Consider the following 8630-nt stretch of genomic DNA (forward strand, 5'->3'; position numbering starts at 1 on the left):
AGCTGTTTTCTCTGCAGGGTAATATTTATTATAAAAATTCAAAGCAAGAGTCTCCCAGTTAGTAATACCAAGTGCAGCTCTATTCAAACCATTAAACCATAATTTAGCTTTTCCACATAAAGAAAAGGGAAAGAGAATCTCCCTGATTTGATCCTGCGTTACCCCATTCTGCCTAATAGTATTGCAGTATTGACAGAAATCTGCAATGTGAAGATTAGGATCTTCACCCTTAGCTCCACTGAATTGCTTTCTTTCTATCATCGTTATGAACTGGGGCTTGATCTCAAACTGGACTCCCTCGAGATCGGGTGTAGGAGAAAGATGTGGAAAATCCGTCAGGGATGGTTGCGAATAATCGCTAAGCTTGCGAGGTGGAGGTGGTGGTGGTGTACCCATCTCTAGTTCTGAATCAGAAGAGTGCTCCAAATCACTAGAAGTAGGTAATGGATTTCTAGGAATATTATTACTCCCAGAACCTGCTAGGATCTGCCTATAAAAATTCTTCTGTCTATGAAACGAGCGTTCGATCTCAGGATCGAATGGAATGTAACCTGATCTGGAACACCTGGGCATAAACAAAGAACTAAAAAGACAGATATTAGAACTACCTCAAAGAACTAATGTCCTTTGAGGCAAAAGAAAAATAATCTAGACTACAAAAACAATTAGAAATAAAAATAAAACCGTTTCCCCGGCAACGGCGCCAAATCTTGACAGGCTAAAGTCTTATCACCTAATCAAAAGAATTACCTAAGTCCTCTAACTAAAGTAGATAGGGAAGTAGAGTCGAATCCACAGGGAAACTGGTCTTTCTACTCCTAATTAATTAATATAATCTAAATTATTAAAGTAACCAATTTGTTATTTTTAATATGAAACTATACTACGAAGATTAAGTTTAGGGAGAAAATCAATAATAAGAATGCCTAGGGTCACAGGTTCACCAATAATTAATATTCCGGAATAAAACATAACAATCAATAATTGGCATTGCACAAATAACATGATTAACAGGCTCTCGCAATTTATTAACCAACATAGATCTAACAGGCTCTCGCAATTTACTAGATGTAAGTTCCTATTGAAAATAGCCTTTAATATCAAATTAACATCTGCTCGATTCATCAATTCAATATTGCTAAACATTCACAATTAAATTACAACTGCTCGATTCATAATCCAATTGCAAAGAATTAAAACAATTCAATAAGAAATTATCATGCAATATCAATAATCAACAATAATAAATTATCCCTTCATATTAATTATGGATCCCCCCAAACCCTAGAATTAAACTACTTAGACATAACTAAAACTAAACAAAACATAATAATTAAACAAGACATGAAGAAATTGAATGAATAAAATACTGAGATTAATTAAGAGAGAAATCGTACCAAGACGGCGGAATTACAATTGAGTTAAGGAACAAGAGAGAATAAAAGTCTAGAGAGAGAAAGTCTAAGTAGAGAGAAGGAGAATAAAAACTAGAGTAAGAGAAGTAATGAAAAAGTATCTAATCTTGCCTAATAATAACACATTAATACTAAGCAAGTATTATTCGCTAAGAAAAACTGATCGGAAAGCTAAAATTCCTAAAAGCTATACTCGCGCCCGGTCGGGCAATGGCTCGCCCGACCGGGCCCGCCTATTTTCGCTCAAGAGTTATCTCGCGCCCGGCCGGGAGCGTCTCCGGGCACGGGATGTCGTCAAGCCTTGCTTCGCCCCGCCCGGCCGGGCGCGCCTTCGGGCGGGGCCAATGGTCTGGGCCTCTTCTCTTGGGGCAATCAATTGGACCTCGCTTGGGCCTTTATTCTTCGGCCCAATCCGAGTTTCCTCCTTGGATCTTCATAACCAAGCCCTTAGTCACCGGTCGATACCTCCGATCGGTCTTGGGCTAACGAACTGGGTCGCGGTCTTCCAACACTTGTAGATGCTCCTCAAAAAACCCCGGGAAAATGCTCCAAGCACGCAAATTCCTACAAAACTCAAGCAAAACTACCAAAGCACTGGAAAACACAAATTAGTAATAATAGTGGCTCGTAGGAGCCAAAAACACTACTAATTACGACCAAGGGACGGGGATATATATATATGTAAAATGAACACATCAAAAGCCTTCTTTCTTTTTTTTATAAAGTATAACATGCTGGAGGTAAGTAATGGCGCTTTCCTTTCTTTATAGCTTTCAATTCAGGTCGTATGCCCAACTTAACCATGTCGCCCCGAGAATTCTTACCATCTTTAGTTTTACCTGGTATGTTTAAAAGTGTGCCGATAAGACTATCAAAAACATTTTTCTCAACATGCATCACATCTATACAATGACTCACTCATAGATGCTTCCAATACGGCAAAATCCAAAATGTAGACATCTTTTTGTAGCAAACATTGTCACCCGGAGCCTTGTAAGGTTTGCCAATAACACAATTGATGTCCTTAACCCGCCCATAAACTTGTTTCCCTGTTAGAGGAATAGGAGCAGTTCCATGCTCGGGGTTTCCATCAAATGCCTTTCGAAGTTTAAGGTAGGGATGATTACGAGGAAGCCATCTCCTATACTTTTTATATGACAACTTCTTACTTTTCGGTAGATGAATAGCTTCTGTATCATCTTCACAAATTGGGCATGCTTTATATCCCTTAGTCATGTGACCAGATAGCTTCTCATAAGCTGGAAAATCATTAATTGTGCAATAAATCATGGCACGCAACGTAAAAGACTCATTTCGATAAGCATCAAACATAGGCACGCCTTCATCCCATAACTTTTTTAAATCTTCAATCAATGGTGCTAAGTATACATCTATGTCATTCCCTGGCTGCTTAGGTCTTGAAATCAATAATGACAACATAATGTACTTACGCTTCATAATTAGCCAAGGTGGTAAATAATAAATCACCAACAAAACTGGCCAGGTGCTGTGTTGGCTACTCATGTTACTGTAGACACCCATTTGTGTCTCCCCAAAACCAAACCCAGTGATGAATACCTTTCACGTCGAACCATAATCGAATGAGGTGAAGGTGTGAAAAGTCTTGTACTGTGTTGCGGTTAGTTTTTATTAAAATTCCTTTCTTTCTGTTTTCGAAAACCCACTCTATTTTATGAAAACGTCCAATCCAGTTTAGTTTGGTCCATGATAAGGGTCCAATAATGGTGTATTTGGATGGGGCTTGAAAAGACCTTTCCAACGATATATTATAAGCCCAATTCCGATGAATAATGAGGAAGTTATGGCCAAAATACTAAACTGGGCCCAAACCGGATTTTACCTACGACCCAATGATCATGAGGAGGGTCCAAAGGTTTAATCCTATTCCTAAACTAATTAGGATTGATTAGGATCTTCTATAAGTTTCTAAAATATCTTAATTATCCTTTTTTGAAAAGATAAGGTCAAGGAATTTGATTTAAATATTAACTTTCCTTTTTATAAACCTTTCCTTTTTTAAAGTCCTAATTCTATTCGAATTTAAAGATGTTCAAAGGCAGTCAGATATTATTTTCGTGCCTTATATTTTTTATCCAAATTATGGTTGGATAGATCTTGAAATTATCTTTCCAATGATATATTATAATATTAATTCCGAGCTATAACGAAAAAGATATGAAAGGAATACGAAACTCTGTCTAAAACTGACACCCTTTTACTATTTCGGCCATATCTTTTTATCTATAAAAGATTTTAATCTGATTCTAATTGCATTGGAAAGTAGACTTCAAGAGCTTTCCAAATACATATTATATTCCTTATTTGGACTTTGGGATCAAAAGATATGATAAAAACAAAATACGCAAAAACTTTTGTCTACGAGTTTTATTTCGATTCGAATTCGGATTCTTTTCTTAATTCTTTGACCCTATTTTTTTCTTATAAATAGAGGTCTTATCTCCTTTTTTTAATCATCATCAACTCTCATTCAACAATCATCTTAATTCTCTCTATTCTCTCTTGAGCATTAGCTTATTCTTTCTCTCTCTCTTTCTAAACTAGCTTTTTTAAACACAATTCCGCATACACAAGATTTAGAACCATCTAGTCAAGTTCGAAGTTGTCTTTGCCCTAGTCGTACAAGGTTCAATATTTTCTAAGGGTTTGGTCCAAATCTAGTTTAAACTTTGTTTAATTTGATTCTTATTTAATTATTTAATTGTTCTTTATTATTTTCATTGAAGTTTACTAACTTGTGTATTTTGTTATTAGAAAGAGGTACGAGGCTTCAAAGTAAGTAGATTAGCTTACTCTCTATTTCTTTCACAATGTAGAAAACATGTTTATTAATGTTTAATTCCTAGTATCATGTTAGGATGTTTTTATTGCTTTCTAGTATCATGTTTAGGGTGCCTTTTATTGCTTTCTAATATTATGTTAGCATGTTAGTGCCATGTTAGGTTTAAAGCTTTGATCTTTAATGCTTAGTGACATGCTAGGATTTGTTATTAATCTTGTTAGTATCATGCCTAGGATCTTGCTATTATATTTAAGCTTTATTATTAACATGATTTTTATTGTTATTATTAGTATGATTATATTTATGATTATTATTATGATTATGCTTATTATTATGTTGCTTGATATTTATATATTATTGTTATTGCTTGATCACGCCTTTTATGCTTGTTTAAAGGGAATTTGTACTTGAAATCACGCTTAATAAGATAATTAATAATTTGGTTTAAGCTAATGTGATTTTTATTCAAGTGATCGCCAATAATAGTTTTATTTATGCATTAATATTCAACCAACATAGATAAACAGGTTTAGGATTAATATAATGTTTGCATGTTAGTCGAAAAGCGCACAAGAATACGAGTAGAACAAAGTAGAGGCCTATATTATAAGGCGGGTCCTTTCTTTTGTAGATTGGATTCGTACCCTCATCCCCGAACCCTGTTTGGTTCAAGACCTTATGAAGTTGACGATCTCCTGGATCGCTTTTGGGTTTACAAGTTCCTAAAACTTGTTGGCGACTCTTTTGCTCTAGCTTTCTTCCCTTTGGAACGCCACCATACTTTAGTGTATGATCACAGTGGGGTTCAAGCTTGGGGTTATAGTGCTTGAAATATTCCCTACAGTTACCAAATGGGTTTATTCCATCAGCACATAAGCCTAGCCTTAAATTCCTTGCTTCACAACCAAATTCTTTAAACTCATCATCAATATGTTTCCATTGTGGGGAATCTGCTGCATGTCGAAGCATTCCGTCTTTTTTGCGCTCATCAGCATGCCATGTTAGATTCTTTGCATCATTAACATTAGCGAATAAACGTTTAAACCTTGGCACAATAGGCAAATACCAAAGCACCTTGGCAGGAGCCCCTCCTTTGACAATTTCACCATCATTACTCACCTTATATCGTGAAGTCCCACATTTTGGACATTCATGCAAGTCACTGTACTCTTTTCGGTACAACACACAATCATTTGGGCAAGCATGTATCTTCTCAGCATCTAAACCCACTGGACACAACATTTTCTTTGCTTACTATGTAGAACTTGGAAGCTCATTACCTTCGGGAAGCATATCTATCAATGATTCCAACAAATCTGTGAAACCCTTATCACTCCACCCATGTTTTGCTTTTATTTTTAACAACTTTAGTACACCAGAAAGTCTAGTATACTTGGAGCAGCCAACATACAAAGGTTTATTAGCATCACTTAATAAACTATCTAAAACATGTCCCCTCTCATCCATATTTTCCTCCATATCATGTAACATCTCTTCAAACTGATTATCTTCATAATCATCATCAACATTATTTAAGCCCACTACATTATCATCGTAGTTAATATCATCATCTACTATTCCCTTACCATGCCAAACCCATTCAGTATAATTCTTCAAAAACCCATTACAAAAGATATGATCTCGTAGTTCATTTTCATTACACCGTACCCATATTTCCACAAGTCTTACAAGGATAACATATTTTCTCCCCTTTTTTTTTTTATGTTTCAAGGCAAATTGAATAAAAACTTCAACCCCTTGTTGAAATTCAGGCGTAGTACGCTTTCGTGTAATCCAACTTTGGTCCATTTGATCTCTAACAAATACATGTCCCACATATATTTAATTAATAAACATTAAATCTCATAAACCAATAAACAAGAATTTAATAATATATGACTTTTTGACAATGTCCTTATCACTCTGGTTGAACTCATTCTAGATTTTTTTTTATTAGTAGTAGCAGAGTACGTAATAGCATAAGATCACATCGTAGTGTCTACCATATATACATCGGAATCAAAATAATTTCATCAATAAATTATATAATTAATACGAGAGCATCTATATAGTCAATATTCACGTGACTAATAAATTAATTGAAAATAAATTTTAAAAGATGTCAAACTGATATGGGATGTATAATCTTCATATTTCTTAATTATATAAGTTTCTAGTGGAATACAAAAAGTGAATTAAGTCCAAGATTAACAAAATCACATCAATAATCAACATGCAATGGTCCAACATATGAACATAACCGTACTTTATGAAAAAAAAACTCCCAAAATGTAGAAATTCAATTAAGCATAAGATCCCAATAAAACAAATTCAGCCTAATTTAAATAACAAGACAATGAAAGACAATGAATTTTGATAAACTAAACACCAAAATTATAATAGCCCAAGTATAAATAAATGAAATTTTGGTTTATCAGATGCTTACCTTCGAATTCGAAAATTCTACAAAATATTAGATGAGACCCACTGCCGAAATTATCACAATTAAGCCGGAAAATTTAGTTGTTGGGGTTGAGACGTAATATTAGATGCTCCGTCGCTTTAAATTGCAAGGAAATATACTGGGGTTTGAATGGGAATCAAGATTTAGGGGTTTGGTTTGCGTGGGAAATCACAGTATTGTTAAAGAAGATAATATGGATGGTTTAGTTTTCAAGGGTTTTAACTTTCTTTACTTTATTTTTGGATTTAAAAAAATGCAGTACTCATTCTCAATTCTTGGATTTAACTTTCTTTACTTATTTTTGGATTTATTTTTGGATTTACTTTATTTTTGGTTTTCAAGGGTTTTCAAGAGTACTCATTCTCCTCTTTTTTTTTTTTTTTTTTTTTTTTTTTTTTTTAAAAAAAAAAAAAAATTAAGACATAGTACTCTTTCTTTTAGTAGTATATGAATTTAGTTAGTTTATTTATTTTTTTCTATATAAGATTCTAATGACTTTTTTTTAAAAAAAATTTACAATTGTATTACTTAATCTCTTAGTAGTATAAGATTTTAATGAAGCAATTGGGGCAAAAATAAGGAACGGACGGAGTACTCAATATTAGATAACTTAAAATGTTACTCCGTATTATATGACTCAAAATGTTAATTGGTCGCACGTTACACACTCCGTTTATAAATTAATTAACACTTTTGACTTTTTTCACAATACATATACTAAGTTTGATCATCGTTTTTTTTTAATAAAAAACCTCTGGTGAGGAAAAAATCTACAAGATAGTTGTCTATACAGGTAATAGACTCTTATTGCGCAGGAGAGACTCCTTGCATCTACTCCAATAAAGTGTAAAAAATCAAATATTTTTATGAAATATATTGTGAAATAGTTATTAATATAAACTTTCATAATATCAACTTTTTTTTATTATAGATATAAGATCAAACCAACATGTATTGACAGTCAAGTTTGACAGTTTCAATTATCTAAAAACCGAGGAAGTGACATCCAATAACAATTTTACTATTCAAATGTAAGATGAAACCTTACGCATTGATTTATGGCACTCATATATACAAGACAAGTAACTCTTAAAATATGTAAGTAGTATTACTAGTATCATATACTAATTAAGGGACGAGTTAATAAAATATTTAGATAAATTCATATTCAAATCTTACGCATCATGTTATATATAAGAGGCGACTCCAAAGGTTTACGAGTCACATATCAAGAACATATGACACTTTAGACTTATTTTCATCATTTCTAATACGACCTAATGTGTCGCCTAATTTATAGTTAGTGACTCGTAAAGTTTATGAGGAGGTGATGTATTAGACTTAATAGCTATATATATACAACAACCTAAAAGCCATTACTACTAAGACATATGCAATTCTAAACGCCACAACGTCTTTTTATTCTCTCGATAACACTACTATTAGATTTCATCTCCATTAAAAACACTACATTTAACCTCTCTCTCCAACATAAATCTCGGAGAGTCCTTTCCGTCGTCGGGTTGCTAATCTCGAAGACGTTCCAGCTTAAAATTTTCATTGTCGTTCGAGGGATTGGCTCATGCCAACTCCCTCTACTTGGATTTGGTTGTCCCTAGTAATTATGTCGAGCTTCCTCCTCTTCTCATATTCTACGGACTCCTCATTTACCACATCACAGTCCATCATTGCACTCCCCCTTTTTTATTTTTCTCCACCTCATCTCCCCCCTTTTCACAACTTGCTGCCCCCTCATACCCCTCCTCCATCCTCTCATATCTTTTCCACCCTTTTTTTTTTAATTTTTTCCCCTGTTTCAATTATACACCTTCACCCTCCAACTCCCTCCCCTGCCCATTCAAACTCACATCCCCCTTCTCCCCCTCTACCCCAGCAGCCCCTTTAACCTCACAGCCCCAACTCCCCACAC

The sequence above is a fragment of the Chenopodium album genome, chromosome 27, assembly GCF_948465745.1.
Source record: "Chenopodium album chromosome 27, dcCheAlbu1.1, whole genome shotgun sequence".
Lineage (NCBI taxonomy): Eukaryota > Viridiplantae > Streptophyta > Magnoliopsida > Caryophyllales > Amaranthaceae > Chenopodium > Chenopodium album.